At 42.2% G+C, this 14011-nt stretch overlaps 1 protein-coding gene and 1 long non-coding RNA gene across 2 annotated transcripts in view; one reads left to right on the top strand and one right to left on the bottom strand.

Moving 5' to 3' along the window:
- Positions 1–14011, bottom strand: part of SLC44A1 (solute carrier family 44 member 1) — a gene marked incomplete at its 5' end in the record, with an annotated part of 163569 nt that overhangs the window by 14525 nt on the left and 135033 nt on the right.
- Positions 9600–13428, top strand: LOC114008137 (uncharacterized). The gene is made up of 3 exons (XR_003549701.1): positions 9600–9751; positions 9840–9880; positions 12743–13428. It is a non-coding gene; the product is annotated as an uncharacterized LOC114008137 (long non-coding RNA).

Here is a 14011-nt window from a genome sequence, read left to right as displayed (position 1 = left end):
CTGATGACCCAACATGTTGCCTTCTAAGAGGACTTTCAAAATGCTTTACTAAATTAATTTCTATGAATAATTCATGATTATGCCTCTAAATTAGGAGGTCTGAAACAAATAAGCATCCTGGATTATAGACACTCAATCATCCCACATCTCAGATTGGGGCATATAGTCTGCGCCATGGTTGTTTCTTCTGATGCATGCATTTCCTGAAAGATACTCTATAAAACTATGGTGAGGGCCAGCTAGGTGGGGTGGTGGTTAAGGAAACTGGATTCCACATGGCCAAGTATGCAGTTTGAGTGCCAGACCTGGCAGCTCAGAAAATAGGCCAGGCACATATGCATACATGCCCAAAATCTTGAGAGGAGACTGGAGGAGAAGGGATTGCTGCGTGGCCATCCCCCAAGAGGGGTGATTTCTCACTTTCTCTCTGTCTGTTTCTATTCAGTAAGTGCATTCACTCTATAGAAAAACTAAAAAAAAGAAAAAAGTAAAAAAAACAACAAAATTACAGTGAAGATACAATTCCCGGTCCTACCCTGTGAGTTTATTAAGCACTAAAATAAAAATGAATTTAAACATATTTTGAAATCCTTCAAGTACAAATGAAGCAGGGGAACATTTTAGGATCATCATTATCTCCCATATTAGGCACCAGCTTTGTCTTACAGCCACCTCGGGTGAGCTTTGGAAGGAGCAGTATTCAGAAGCACTAAAGCTTTGCAAACTAGCACAGATCCTGTCACATGACTGTGCTACCGCTGGAGTTCATCAGCTTGTAAGTGGTTTTCATTTGTGACTTTTTAGTCCTTTATCACTTGGCCTTATTTTGATTGGCGTGTTCACTGCCAAAATGTGTTTGGTCACAATTTGCCAACATCTCAGTATTTCCAGGACATGAAGAGTAGACAAGTGCCACAGAACAGAATATGCGCAATGGGTACTGTCCCCCCAAATGGTTATCCCTCTCCGTCAAAGATTAACTTTGGACCACATCTTCGAGAGTAATATCCTGTGGGCTGTTGACTTGGCTAATGAGCAAGAAACCGCAGTCTGTTAGGCAATATCTGCCAACAAGAAAGTGACACTTCGGCTTGAGTGGCTACAAGGCCCTCTCCTGATTTGGAGACGGGGCCAGTCAGGTACAAGCTGCTTATCTGTGCAGGTGGGGCAGCTCAGCTCATAGGCCAGGCATGCTTAGCTTTGGGGATCACATCAGGCTTGGGGTCCAGGTGTCCCATTGTGAGCAAATATTGACAGAACTAGAGTCCTTTTGGAACAGCAAAGGGGCAGAAAGAGTGGGAGCTGGTTAATGACCAGTAGACTCCATACCTGAAAGAGCTCAACCTCAATACAGAGCTTGGGACAGAAAATCTGTAAGCTATGAAAAGTGATCTTATTTAATGAGCCTGTCCCAGAGGGAAGCCCCTTAGGACAGCATGGAACAACATGAGCTAATGGTCACTTTCCATTCTTACAGTGGGAAAGAAGGCTGTGTGTTTCCTGGTCTTTTGATGATTCATCGATATCAAGAGAAGGGTAGAAAAAGAAAAGAGCTAACACTTATTAAGGACTTGCTAGGTGTTGAGCACTGGTCTCAGGATTTTTTTTTTTTTTTTTGGAGAGGTTTTTGCTATAGGGCGGTGCGCTCACCAAACAGAGACAGAGAGACAGAAAGCGAGAAATCACCCCCCAGGGGAAATGGTCATGCCACAATCCCTTCTCCTCCATTCTCCTCTTGGGATCTTGGGCACGCACGCACATGTGCCCGGTGTGAGTTTTAAGCCACCGGATCCGGGACTCGAACCGCGGTCGACTACATGGGAGTCCAGCGACATAGCCATTACGCTAACTGCTGGTCCCCTGGTCTCAGGATTTTACACACATTTTTCTCACTCAGTCTTCAAGAGAAGGCATTACTAGCTCCTGTTGCCATGTAAATAAAGAGAAGTAACTTGTCAAGGTGATAGAGTGGGGAAAATCCAACTTCAAGTCCATCAGAGTCCAAATCTACTTTCTCCAAGAGAGCACCCTCAGAGTGTAAGGATATGTATGGTATGGTAGAAAAGCAGGCAGGAGGGAGGGGAGAGAAACAAAGAGGCCATTTAGCCATTCTCTGTGAGGAAAGGTCTTGGTTATATGTATGTCCACAAGGCGAGTAACTCAACCTGTTGTGAAAAACGACATGGATATATATCATTGTCACTTATTATTTTAAAAGGATGCACAATTATGCAAAAAATAATACATTGGTTTCTTTCACAACCCAGCTTCTGATTATGAATCAGGGCTGAGCTTTGGGCCCCCATAAGGACAACTTTGGGACTTTCCTGGGATCTTTGTGATGGGAAACGCTGTGTGGGGCCCTGTGACGACAAGGAGAGGAAGTGCAGGAGCACAGAAAGAGAAAGCCGCAAGTCAGCTCTGTCACACGTACGTGAAAAGAACCCTCTGTTCTAGCACACAGGCCAAATCTGATGACCAGAATGCTAGCAGACTTTCCAAACAGATTGGGACTTTTTGTATTGAATGTGCAAGAAATTCTCAACTAACAGGTAGAATCTTAGCCGGGAATTTGGACTCAGCTGGCTCCGATCACTGTCAGAGAAACAGGAAGTGCTACACTTGGTGCACTGATAGTTCCATGGAAGATGCAATGTAATAAACACATCTTAAACTCTTTGGTGGTTACTCCCCACCTATTGGATGGCATCTAACCTTTTTGGCAGGTAAGTTGGGCCTGGCCTCATCTCCCATCATTTCCAAACTCATACTTCACACGAACAAATGATTGGGAGGTTATCCTTTCCATGTGCTTACATCTCAAATGCTGGTTCATGCCTCTATGCCTCTCTTCTGGAGAACTATTATGTAGGATTTGGAAGGAGAAATATTTTTTTAAAGTTTTGCTACAGGGTGCATGTACTCATTGGAGAGAGAGAGAGAAAGAGAGAAAAAGAGAGAGAGAGAGAAATCATTCCTTGGAGGTGGGGGATGGTCACACTGTAATCCCTTCTATTCCGTTCTCCCCTTGGGATTTTGGGCACATGGGCACTCATGCACACACACCTAGCATATTTTCCAAGCCACTGGGTCCAGGACTTGAACCATCCAGTTGGCTGCGTGGGATCCAGTCACTTCAATCACCAGCACCCTGGCTAGCCCTGGAAAAAAAATATATTTTTCCAAGCTTCACCTTATCCTTTGATCTCACCCCCTCCTGGTAGTGTGACTATCCCCACTTCAGAACATCACACGCATTTTCATTGCTGCACTGACCCACGTATACCCTTTCTCCATTCCTGATCTGCGAGCCCCCTGAAAGGAGAACTGACATATAGTACATGTTCGTTTTTAAAAAAGGAACCAATTGCTCTAAGTTATCATGGATTTAAAAAAAAATCTTGTCTGGAGTCTTCAATGAAAAATAAGAATTTTTTTTCTTTTTTCTTTTCTTTTTTTGGGGGGGGGCAGGGTGTTAGATCTTGGCATGACAGTTAAAGTGGCTAGGTTGGCTAAGCAGTTCAAATCCCAACCCAATGGCTTGAAAAATGCTTTGGGCACATGCACATATGTGGCCAAAAATCCCAAAGGAGAGGTAAGTGGAGAAGATAGAATTTCAGTGTGACTGTTCCTCATAGGGGGTGCTTTCTCACTTTTCCTCTCTCTTTTTGTCCCTTTCTGGAGAGTCCTCATGTCCTCTGACAAATTAAGACAAAGAAAGGAAGGAAGGAAACAAAGATTGGCTGCTGATCATTTCTCTAAAGCAACCACAAAGAATAAATTCTCTAGCTGAAAAGCTCAGTAAATCCTTTCAGAGGAAATGCCGAAGTTGCTAACGTTTCAAATGATCATAAAATAGGAATATCTGTCCTAAGAAACAAGACAATATAAGATAACGGACAATACTTGTCAAGTATATATAGATTCTACCTGAAAGTTGGTCAAAAAAGGATACAGACCTACGAGCTAGTGTCCCTCAGCTCTCTGTGACTTTGGGTATATTAATCATTGACGTTAGTACTCAAACACTAAAATGCAGCAACCTCAATCTGGAAAGGCCCGGTGACAGAGAACACGTCTAGTTTTAGGGGCTGTGTGTGTCTATTGTTACTCTTAACCAGCAGGTGTCGCCAGAGACAAGCAAATTTGCTATGGCTGCCATCTCAAGGAAGACCTCCAAAAATCCTGCTCTGGGTGCCTCTCCTAAAGCCAGTGCCTTTGTGGAAGCTGCAGCTGGAATGGCCAGCATGCACACCCACAGTTCCTGAAGTTATCTGTACAGGAGAAGCCTCCAGACTGGAATGTGTGTGTGTGTGTGTGTTAAAATGTAGATCCTGCACCCCCACTGCAGAAATTCTGATTCAGTGGGTCTGGAGTTGGACCCTGAATCATTTCCATTTTAAGCACAGGCCTTTTGGTCTTTCCACATCCCGTTATGATGGATTTTGAGAATCACTGATTTGCACCCGATGTAGACCGGACAGTATCATCTCATAGTTTTGATTAAGAGACATACACGCTTTGGGAACCAGCAGTTAGCGTAATGGCTATGTCGCTGGATTTCCACGTAGTTGACCGCGGTTCGCGTCCTGGACCCGGTGGCTTAAAACTCACGCCGGGTGCTTGTGCGTGCATGCCCAAGATCCCGAGAGGAGAATGGAGGAGAAGGGATTGCGGCGTGACCATCCCCCCTGGGGGGTGATTTCTCGCTTTCTGTCTCTATGTCTCTCTCTGTCTGGTGAGTGCACGCGCCCTATAGCGAAAATCTCTCAAAAGAAAAAAAAAAAGAGACATACAGGCTTTGAAGGAACTCGTTTACTCACACATTCAACAAGTATCTATTGAGCTCTCGACGGCTCACCAGTTACCACTTGCACCTGCGGAAAGTTATGCACTTGAGAGTTATGCAGTGTCTTACGTGGGAGACCACTGTCAAGAAATCAATCCTAGAATCCAGTACTTTCCTGTCTTATGGCCACTCCATCTCAAAACTGGGCTTCCATCACAAGAACATTCATAAATTTACAGAAATTCTGCCAATAAATTGGTCCCAAATGACTAGTACCTAGGGCAAATACTTTAAAAAACATAGATGGGAATAAATCTTATTACCATGGCTTTAAACAGAGACAAAAATAATAAATTCATTAGGATGTGACTATCAAAATGCTGCTATGTTTGATTACCTTGTTAACTTTGTAAATCTAAGACAAATAAAAATCCCAGTAATAAACAAATGGGATGAATTATATTGCTACAAACAAAACAGAAATGCAAATTCCTTTAGAAGTTTAAAACTGCCATGAACTAGGTATCCAGGGAAGTGGAGGAAGACTGCATGCATTCTTACCGACTTTAATAAAAATCAAGCAGCTAAAAAATACTATCTATCCATCCAGTGGACAAAACTTAGTAAGCCCTGAGTTCATTAGATTTTTTTTTTTTAAGTTTTTGACCATTAGAAACATTTTGTGTCTAGATTGAACTTTAAAGGTCACCAAATCAACCTTCCGCTCTGTGTTCAGTACTGCTTACCATCCCAGCTGCACAAGTAGCCCAGCCTCTGCCTGCCTTTCTCTAGAATCAGGAAGACCCCTTCTTCCCTCGGAGCTAAGTTCATCTTGGGACTGTTCCAGTTTTTAGGAAATATCCTTGCATAATGTCTGATAAACAGGAAAGACCAGTGGCTCCTCCTGAAAGCATTTCTCCCGTTAGGACTTCACATAGTGCCTGGGTTAGGGCTATATCTCAGCTGCATTTAACAGAAACTTGTTAGTGGCTTCAATAAGGGAGGGATTCATTCCTCACTTGTAACTATGAGCTAGGAAGAAAGGCAGCTCGCCTATTCTCCAGGAAATAGGCTCTGTCTGCCGTTTAGTTCTGCCGTCTTCAGTGTGCGGCTTTGTTCATGCTTATAAGATTATTGCTGTTCCATGCATCACATCTGCACTCAAGAGAGGCCAAAGTGGAGGACATCCAGGAGAATGGTGGCACCTGTATCAGGAAGACCACACTTTCTTGGTAATCTGTTTTACTTCTGTTTACCTCTCAGTAGCCAGAACTGTGTCACGGCTATCTCGAGCTTCAAGGACATTTTGGAAAGTGGGTATTTTAGGCTCTTTGCTGTTCAAAATGGCATGCGGGTTATATTCATGAGGGTGAAGGGCAGAATAGATACTGAGTAGGGTAATTAGCAGTCATTGTCACAGCCTGATAATATCAGGTGATTAATAAAAGTTAATTGACTGATGAAACAGAAATCTCTATTTCCAACCTTTAGACTCCTTTAGGGGCATAAGACAAAATTACAGGAACCCATTTTTTTTTATTATTATTTTCTATAACTTCTCTTCAGATTTTTGAGTATAGCAATCATTTTTCTTTTTGCCACTCCGAGATATCTTTTGCCCAGTAGATGTTTTTTTCCAGGCTTGTTTCTGAAAACACTCATATTTGTTTATATTCCAGATACAGATTGGCCTATAAAAAGCAATGCCGAGTCATCGCCTTCCTCCTGGACACTATGCCATGAAAAGAGCCAAAAATATCCTCAACTGAAACATCCCACTACCAATTCACACAAAGTATGCCTTGGGTTAAAACGCTTGTGAGGTAAAGATAGAGGAAAGAGGGAGACACATCACTGAGCACCTATCCTGTGACAGGAATTCTGTCTTCTCTTTTATAAAACTTACTCCATTCAGAAGATTCCCCCAAGCCATATTAACCTCATTTGGCCATCGCCAAGGCTGGTTTTATGGGCTCAAGGAAGCACTTGACATTATCACTGCTTAACTCCAAGCTGTCAGAGTCAGTCCCTTGATCCTGAGCTCTGATTGCTACCCAATGAACTCTATGGACAGTGTTTATACCGCTAAGTCTTCTGAAAGTGTGTTATACCTTTGGTATTCGTTAGGACTGGAATCAGCTATAACGGAAAATCTCTATATAACAATTGCTACCATAGGCAATTTATTCAAAAAGTCTTGAGGTTGTCAGCCCAGTGCCAGGGGTTTAGGCACCTTCTCTCTTAGCGTTTCATTATACGTGTCTTCCAGTATCAAGTTGCCTCATTATCCAGGATTGCTGCCGAACCTCTTGCCATCATGTTTGAATTCTAGTCAGCAGACAAGCAGAAAGAGAGGAAAGGGCAGTATCCTTTTAAAGACACTTTCTTGTAATTACATGTCATTTCTACTTAACATTTCACTGGCCAGAATTGAGTCAAATGGTCACATCTTAACTTCAATGGTGGCTGGGAAACATCTTTGTTCAGGGAGGTTGAATGTGTATTTAAAACTCAAACAACTAGGGGCCAGAAAGTGCTATGGTGTCAAGGCATTGGACTCCCACATGATCAGCAGTGGTTTGAGTCCCAGACCTGGTGGCTTGAAACTCATGCCAGGCACGTGTGCGTGTGCACCTGAAATATCAGGAGGAAAATGGAAGAGAAGGGATTGCAGTATGGCCATCTCCCCTGGAGGTGGGGAGGTGATTTCTCAATCTCCCTCTCATTGTTTCTCTATCTCTCTCCAGCAAGTTCATGTGCCTTATGGCAAAAACCTTAAAGAAAAAATAAATCAATGACTGTTCCCATCAAGCACTGAAAGGAGGGATATTGGGAGACAGCATGTAGTTTTGGCCACTCCCTTCAATTCTTCATCCACATCAGTGGCAAAAATATTAAACTGTTGGTGACTAAAGCCAACAATGAGTTAATATTTACTGATTATCCAAGATGTACCACATGCTGCCCTATACATAGTACATGGAATAATATAATCACCGCAAAACCTCTCTTAAGTAAGACACTATTCATCCTTATTACATAGGTGGGAAAACAGAGGCCCACAGAATCTGTAGCCCCGAATTATACAACTCGTAGGAATTATAGCTGTTCTTGAATTGGAGTCCATGCTCCTAATTAACCAGTAAAATGCATTAGGGCAAAATGCATTGCCTCTGGGCAATGTAAGAGAGATATAAACTTCAGTCTCATTTAGACATGTTATATTTGGACTGTGTTTTGGAATTTTTGATACTCATATATGAAGTCTGCCTTCTCTACTGGAGGTTTCCCTAGGGTTGAAAATTAATTAGCAAGTCTTAGACTTGGTCCTTCAATTAATGACTATTCCACCCATAATTCCCCTCAGCAGCAGAACCTTGCCCTTTAAAATTAGGATGAACAGGGTCAGATCCCAGAAGCAGTAGACTTATGCTTGAAGACGAATGGGAGATATGTCCTACATAGGGGAAGGAAGTGTGGGAAACCCAGCAAACATGTCATGGACTGTGGGATGCTTTAACATGGGCCAATTCAAAGGTTTCGGAGCAAGAAAAACTTCAGGTTGAAATGTCAGTCATTTGCCAATGGCCAAACCCCTTAATCTCTTGGCCTCTTACGGCTTACCTTGTACATTTGTTGTAAAAATGAGAAGATTAGGGGCCAACAGGTGGCATGGTGATTAAGGTGCTGGTCTCCCAAGTGGCCAACCATAGTTTGAGTCCTGGACCTGGCATCTTACTTTCTCACTCTCTCTGTGTTTCTGATCAAATTGAATAATAATAATAATAATAAATTAATAAATAAAATTAAATAAATAATTCTTTAAAAAATTGTAAAATTTAGAACACACACGTCAGCACACAAGTACACACCCGTTAACTACATAACATAGAACCTGGCGCCTGGTTGGCAATTATTTTTTTACTCTGATGATGATCAAGGAAAACTCCCAACCACAGTTGGAGCTCCGGGCATCCATGAAGGAGAAAAATGTGAAGGCTTAAATGTAGAAAAGACCATTAGGGAAATACACTGTCATATCTTTTATTTTTCCTTATATTTTTTGACTTCTGGGAATTTATCTGAAGAAATAAAATTCAACCAAAGCAAAATCGTAGATGCTAGACTTTTTTCAGTACTATCTCTTAATAGCTAGAACCTAGCACCCACCTACATACCCACAATGCAGAAGGAAGGATTTAGTGTACTGGCCACAGCAGCTCAATGGAATCATGGACAGCCCTTTAAGGGGAGAAGATTGGGGATCAGCAGATGGCATAATGGTTACATCGCTGGACTCCCATGTAGTTGACCGCGGTTCAAGTCCCAAACCTGGCAGCTTAAACTCACACTGGGTACACGTGCATGCATGTGTGCCCAAGATCCCAAGAGGAGAATGGAGGAGAAGAGATTGCTGCATGGCCATCCCTCCCCTGGGGGTGATTTCTTGCTTTCTGTCTCTGTCTACCTGGCAAGTGCACATACCCTATAGCAAAAACTAAAAAAAAGAAAACCCAAAAAGCAAAAATCGAAAAAGCTCATACCGGGCACATGTGTGTGCATGCCCAAGATCCTGAGAGGAGAGTGAAGAGTGAAGGAGAAGGAATTGTGGTATGTCCATTGCCCCTGAGGGGTATAATGTCTTGCTTTCTGTCTCTCTGTCTCTTCATCAAGTTCACATGCCCTATAGCAAAAATCTATTTTTTTTTAAAAAAAGGGAGAGGACTGAATTCCTGTAGCAGTGTAAGGAAATGTTTAGTATCAGTGAAAAAATAAAGGTACGAGGGACATGACATATGCTTGCATTATTTCTATGTGGAACAGAAAGAAGCTGCTGTGGTTTGGATGTGTTCTCCAAAACGTATGTACTGGAAAGCCAACCCTCAACATGCGGTGGGACGTTTAACAAGTGATTAGGCCATGAGGACAGAGCCACTATCATGAGAGTGGGTTGGTTATTACGTAAGTGGGAATATTTTTTTTTTGAAGGATGAGGTCAGCCCCCTCTTGCTCTCTCCCTCACCCTTTCTTGTTCTCCTGCCCTCACCAGGTGTTGGCCCCTGGATCTTGGACTTTCCAGCCTTGAGAATGGTAAGAAGTAAATCTCGGTTCTGTATAAATCACTCAGTCTCACGTGTTCTGTTATAGCAGCACAAAACAGATAAGAAGGTGTAAAACACACACACACACACACATTTGGTACAAGGATGTGGGTGAGAGTATAATTTTTTCAATATTTTCATATTCTGTATAGCAAAAGAAACGAAGTTTTAATAAACGATTCTAAAGTTCCATTAAGTAAAGGGTCAGCTTTTGGTCCCTCCCATAATAGCTACCACAGTGAGTACAGATAGACTCCAAGCCCTGGTTTCAGTGTCCATAAAAAGGAACAGTGCTCTTCGAAGCTATAGCTGATTACAAGGTTGAACCAGGGAAGGTACAAGACAAGCCTGGAACATCTGGTTTTGTCAATAGCTGGAAGTACTCAAACAATGAGGAGATAGGTCAAAAGTACAGGACCCAGCATGAATATACTCTTATTGGCCAAATCTGAGACAATTTGAGCCTTAAAAATGAATGATGGTAACAGACAAAAGTAAGAGTCCAGGATCCTAAGTGGGAAAAAAGGGAAAACTCTCCTTTTTTTTTGAGAGGTTTTTGCTATAGGGCGCGTGTGCTCGCCAGACAGAGAGAGAAAGGGATGGCCACGCCGCAATCCCTTCTCCTCCATTCTCCTCTTGGGATCTTGGGTACGCATGCACACGCGCCCAGTGTGAGTTTTAAGCCACCGGGTCCAGGACGCGAACCACGGTCGACTATGTGGGAGTCCAGCGACAGCCATTACGCTAACTGCTGGTCCTGGAAAACTCTCCTTAACAGAACACCAACTACTTAATGTAGGTGAAGTAATGGAACTAGAAAATCCCATTAGACAAAAACCACAGTACTATTTAAGAGAAAAGTATGAATAGATACTAAAGCTAGTGGGCAAAAGGTTGATGAGAAACAGGACTTTTACACAGTCTCAAGATCTCTCCCCATAGGATATTTACTAATTACAAAGGGAGTAATAGTAAATTTAAGTGATGTGATTCAGTTAGATACACCCTAGCCAAGAGACCAAAGTTAACATCACAGTAATGGGAGAAAGAGTATCATGGGCCTCCTGATATAATGCAATATGAAGGCACAGCACGACTTCTGGGGTATCCCTGCAAAAAAGTGCATAACCAAAACTCAGCATGAGAGAACTGAAGACAAACCCTAATTGAAGGGTATTCTGTAAAATAAATGGCCCGATTCTTTAAAAATGTCAAAGTCATGAACACCCATGCAGTGTGGTCACACTGTAATCCCTTCTCCACTTCGCCATACTGTCAGAATTTGGTCTACGCATATACACATGTACAGCATGTTTTTCCAGTTTGCTGGGGTAGGGATTCAAACCATGTGGTTGACTCTCTCAACCATTTGGCCATGGGACTAGCCCACAAGAGTTCCTTATGTATTCTGGATACTAGATTGTTATATATATAATCTGAAAATATTTTCTCATCCTGTAGCTTGCCTTTTTTCTTTTTTTAAAATAATTACTTTATTTAACTTCATTTATTTATATATTTATTTCTGGGACCAGCAGGTGGTATGGTGGTTAAGGTGCAGGACACTCCTACATGGCTGACCGCAGTTCAAGTCCCAGGCCTGGCAGTTTGTTTTCTCACTTTCCGTCTTTCTCTCTCTCCCTCTGTCTCTCTCTGGTCAAATTAAAATAAATGAATGAATAAATAGAATTTAATTAAAAATAATTCTTTATATATTTATTTTTAATTTCACAAGGGAGGGACAGAGGGAGAGAGAGAAAGACGGAAAGTGAGAAAACAAACTGCCAGGCCTGGGACTTGAACTGCGGTCAGCCATGTAGGAGTCTAGTGTCCTTAACAATCATGCCACCTTCTGGCCCCTGTACCTTGCCTTTTCATACTTTTAATTATGCTCTTTGAATGAAAAAATTTTAAACTTTGATACTTCAATTTTCCTGTTTTTCTTTTGTCATATGTGTTTTTGGTTTCATATCCAAGAATCCATGGCCAAATCCAAGGTTATGAAAATTTCCCCTTGTGTTTATTCTAAGAGTTTTATATTTTAAGCTCTTTCATAATTAAAGATTTATTTAATTTTATTTATGATTATTAATATTATTTTTAAAAATGTGACCAGAGAGAGAGGGAAAGTGAGAAAGCAAGCCCTGAAGAGCAAGACTCAAACTGTGGGTAGGTCATGTGGGAGAAGTCCAAGACTCAAACTGTGGGTAGGTCATGTGGGAGTCTGGTGCCTTAACCACCACACCATCTGCTGGCCCCATCAGCTCTTATTTTTATGTCTGATCTATTTTGAGTTAATCTGTCTATATCAATGTGAGGTAGGAATCCAACTTTGTTTTCTTCTGCATATGGATATTGATACTGAGTTGCACAAGCATTTTTTTTTTTTTGAGAGATTTTCACTGTAGGGCGCGTGCGCTCGCCAGACACAGAGAGAGACATAGAGACAGAAAGCAAGAAATCACCCCCCAGGGGGGATGGTCACGCAGCAATCCCTTCTCCTCCATTCTCCTCTCAGGATCTTGGGCACGCACGCACACGCGCCCGGCGTGAGTTTTAAGCCACCGGGTCCGGGACACGAACCGCGGTCGACTACGTGGGAGTCCAGCGACATAGCCATTACGCTACCTGCTGGTTCCCTATTGAAAAACTATTCTTCATCAAATGATCTTGGTACATACTCAGTTGATTATATACATATGGTTTTATTTCTATAATTTAATTCTTTCCCATTGATCACCATTTATGCTTATGTGAGTACCACATTGTTTTAATTATTATAGTTTTATAGTATTAGTAGGTTTTGAAATCAGGAAGTGATAGTTCTCCAACTTTATTCTGCCTTTTAAAGACTGTTTTAGTGGAAAAGCAGCAGCACCACCAGATCCAAGATGGCGGCCAACAGGAGGCTGATGAAGGAGCTTGAAGAAATCCTCAAATGTGGAATGAAAAACTTCTGTAACATCCAGGTTGATGAAGTTAATTTAGTGACTTGGCTTGGGCTTACTGTTCCTGACAACCCTCCATATGACAAAGGGACCTTCAGAATTGAAATCAACTTTCCAGCAGTGTACCCATTCAAACCACCGAAGATCACATTTAAAACAAAGATCACACCAACATTGATGAAAAGGGGTGGGTCTGTCTGCCAGTAATTAGTGCTGAAAACTGGAAGCTAGCAACCAAAGCTGACCAAGTAATCCAGTCCCTCATAACACTGGTGAACGACCCCCCAGCCCAAGCACCCCCTCCAGCTGACTTAGCTGAAGAATACTATAAAAAATTCTGTAAGAACGCCGACATGTTTACAAAGAAATATGGAGAAAAGTGACCTGTGGACTAAAATCTGCCATGATTGATTCCAGCAAGTGTGAGCAGAGACCTGGCGCAGGGCACTCAGACACCCCGCAAAGCAGGACTCTGTGGAAAATTGACATGTGCCACCACCTGGTGTTCGCTCGTGGCAGTTACTAACTTTCTACAGTTTTCTTAATCAAAAGTGGTCTAGGTAACCTGTAAAGAAAGCATTAAAAATTTAAGATGTTCTAAAAAAAAAGAGATTGTTTTAGCTATTTTGAGTCTCTCGCATTACACACACACACACACACACATGCACACACACATGCACAGATACTCACACAGACACACACACAAGTTTTTGAGAGATTTTTACTATAGGCACTTGTGCTTGCCTGAGAATCAGAGAGACAGAAAATGAGAAATCACCTCCCAGGGGAATGGACACATTTCAACCCCTTCTCCTCCATTCTCCTTTTGGGATTCTGGGTACATATGCACACATGCCTGGCATGAGTTTTATTCTGCTGGGTCCGGGACTCGAACCACAGTTGACTATGTGGGAGACTAGTGATGTAACCATTATGCCATCTGCTGGTCCCCCCACACAAATTTTTAAATCACTGTTTCCATCTCTGAAATTAAAAAAAGAGGAGGGGGAGTTGGGATTCTGATAGAAATTGCACTGGCTCTGTAGAATACTTTGGGTAGCATTACCATGTTTTGTTTTTTTTTGGAAAGGTTTTTGCTATAAGGTGCATGTGCTCACCAGAGAGACAGAGACAGACAGACAGAAAGCGAGAAATCACCCCCCAGGGGGAAC

This window comes from Tupaia chinensis, unplaced genomic scaffold (assembly GCF_000334495.1).
Source record: "Tupaia chinensis unplaced genomic scaffold, TupChi_1.0 Scaffold000291_1, whole genome shotgun sequence".
NCBI classification, from domain to species: domain Eukaryota; kingdom Metazoa; phylum Chordata; class Mammalia; order Scandentia; family Tupaiidae; genus Tupaia; species Tupaia belangeri.
This window is presented reverse-complemented; position numbering and strand designations above follow the sequence as displayed.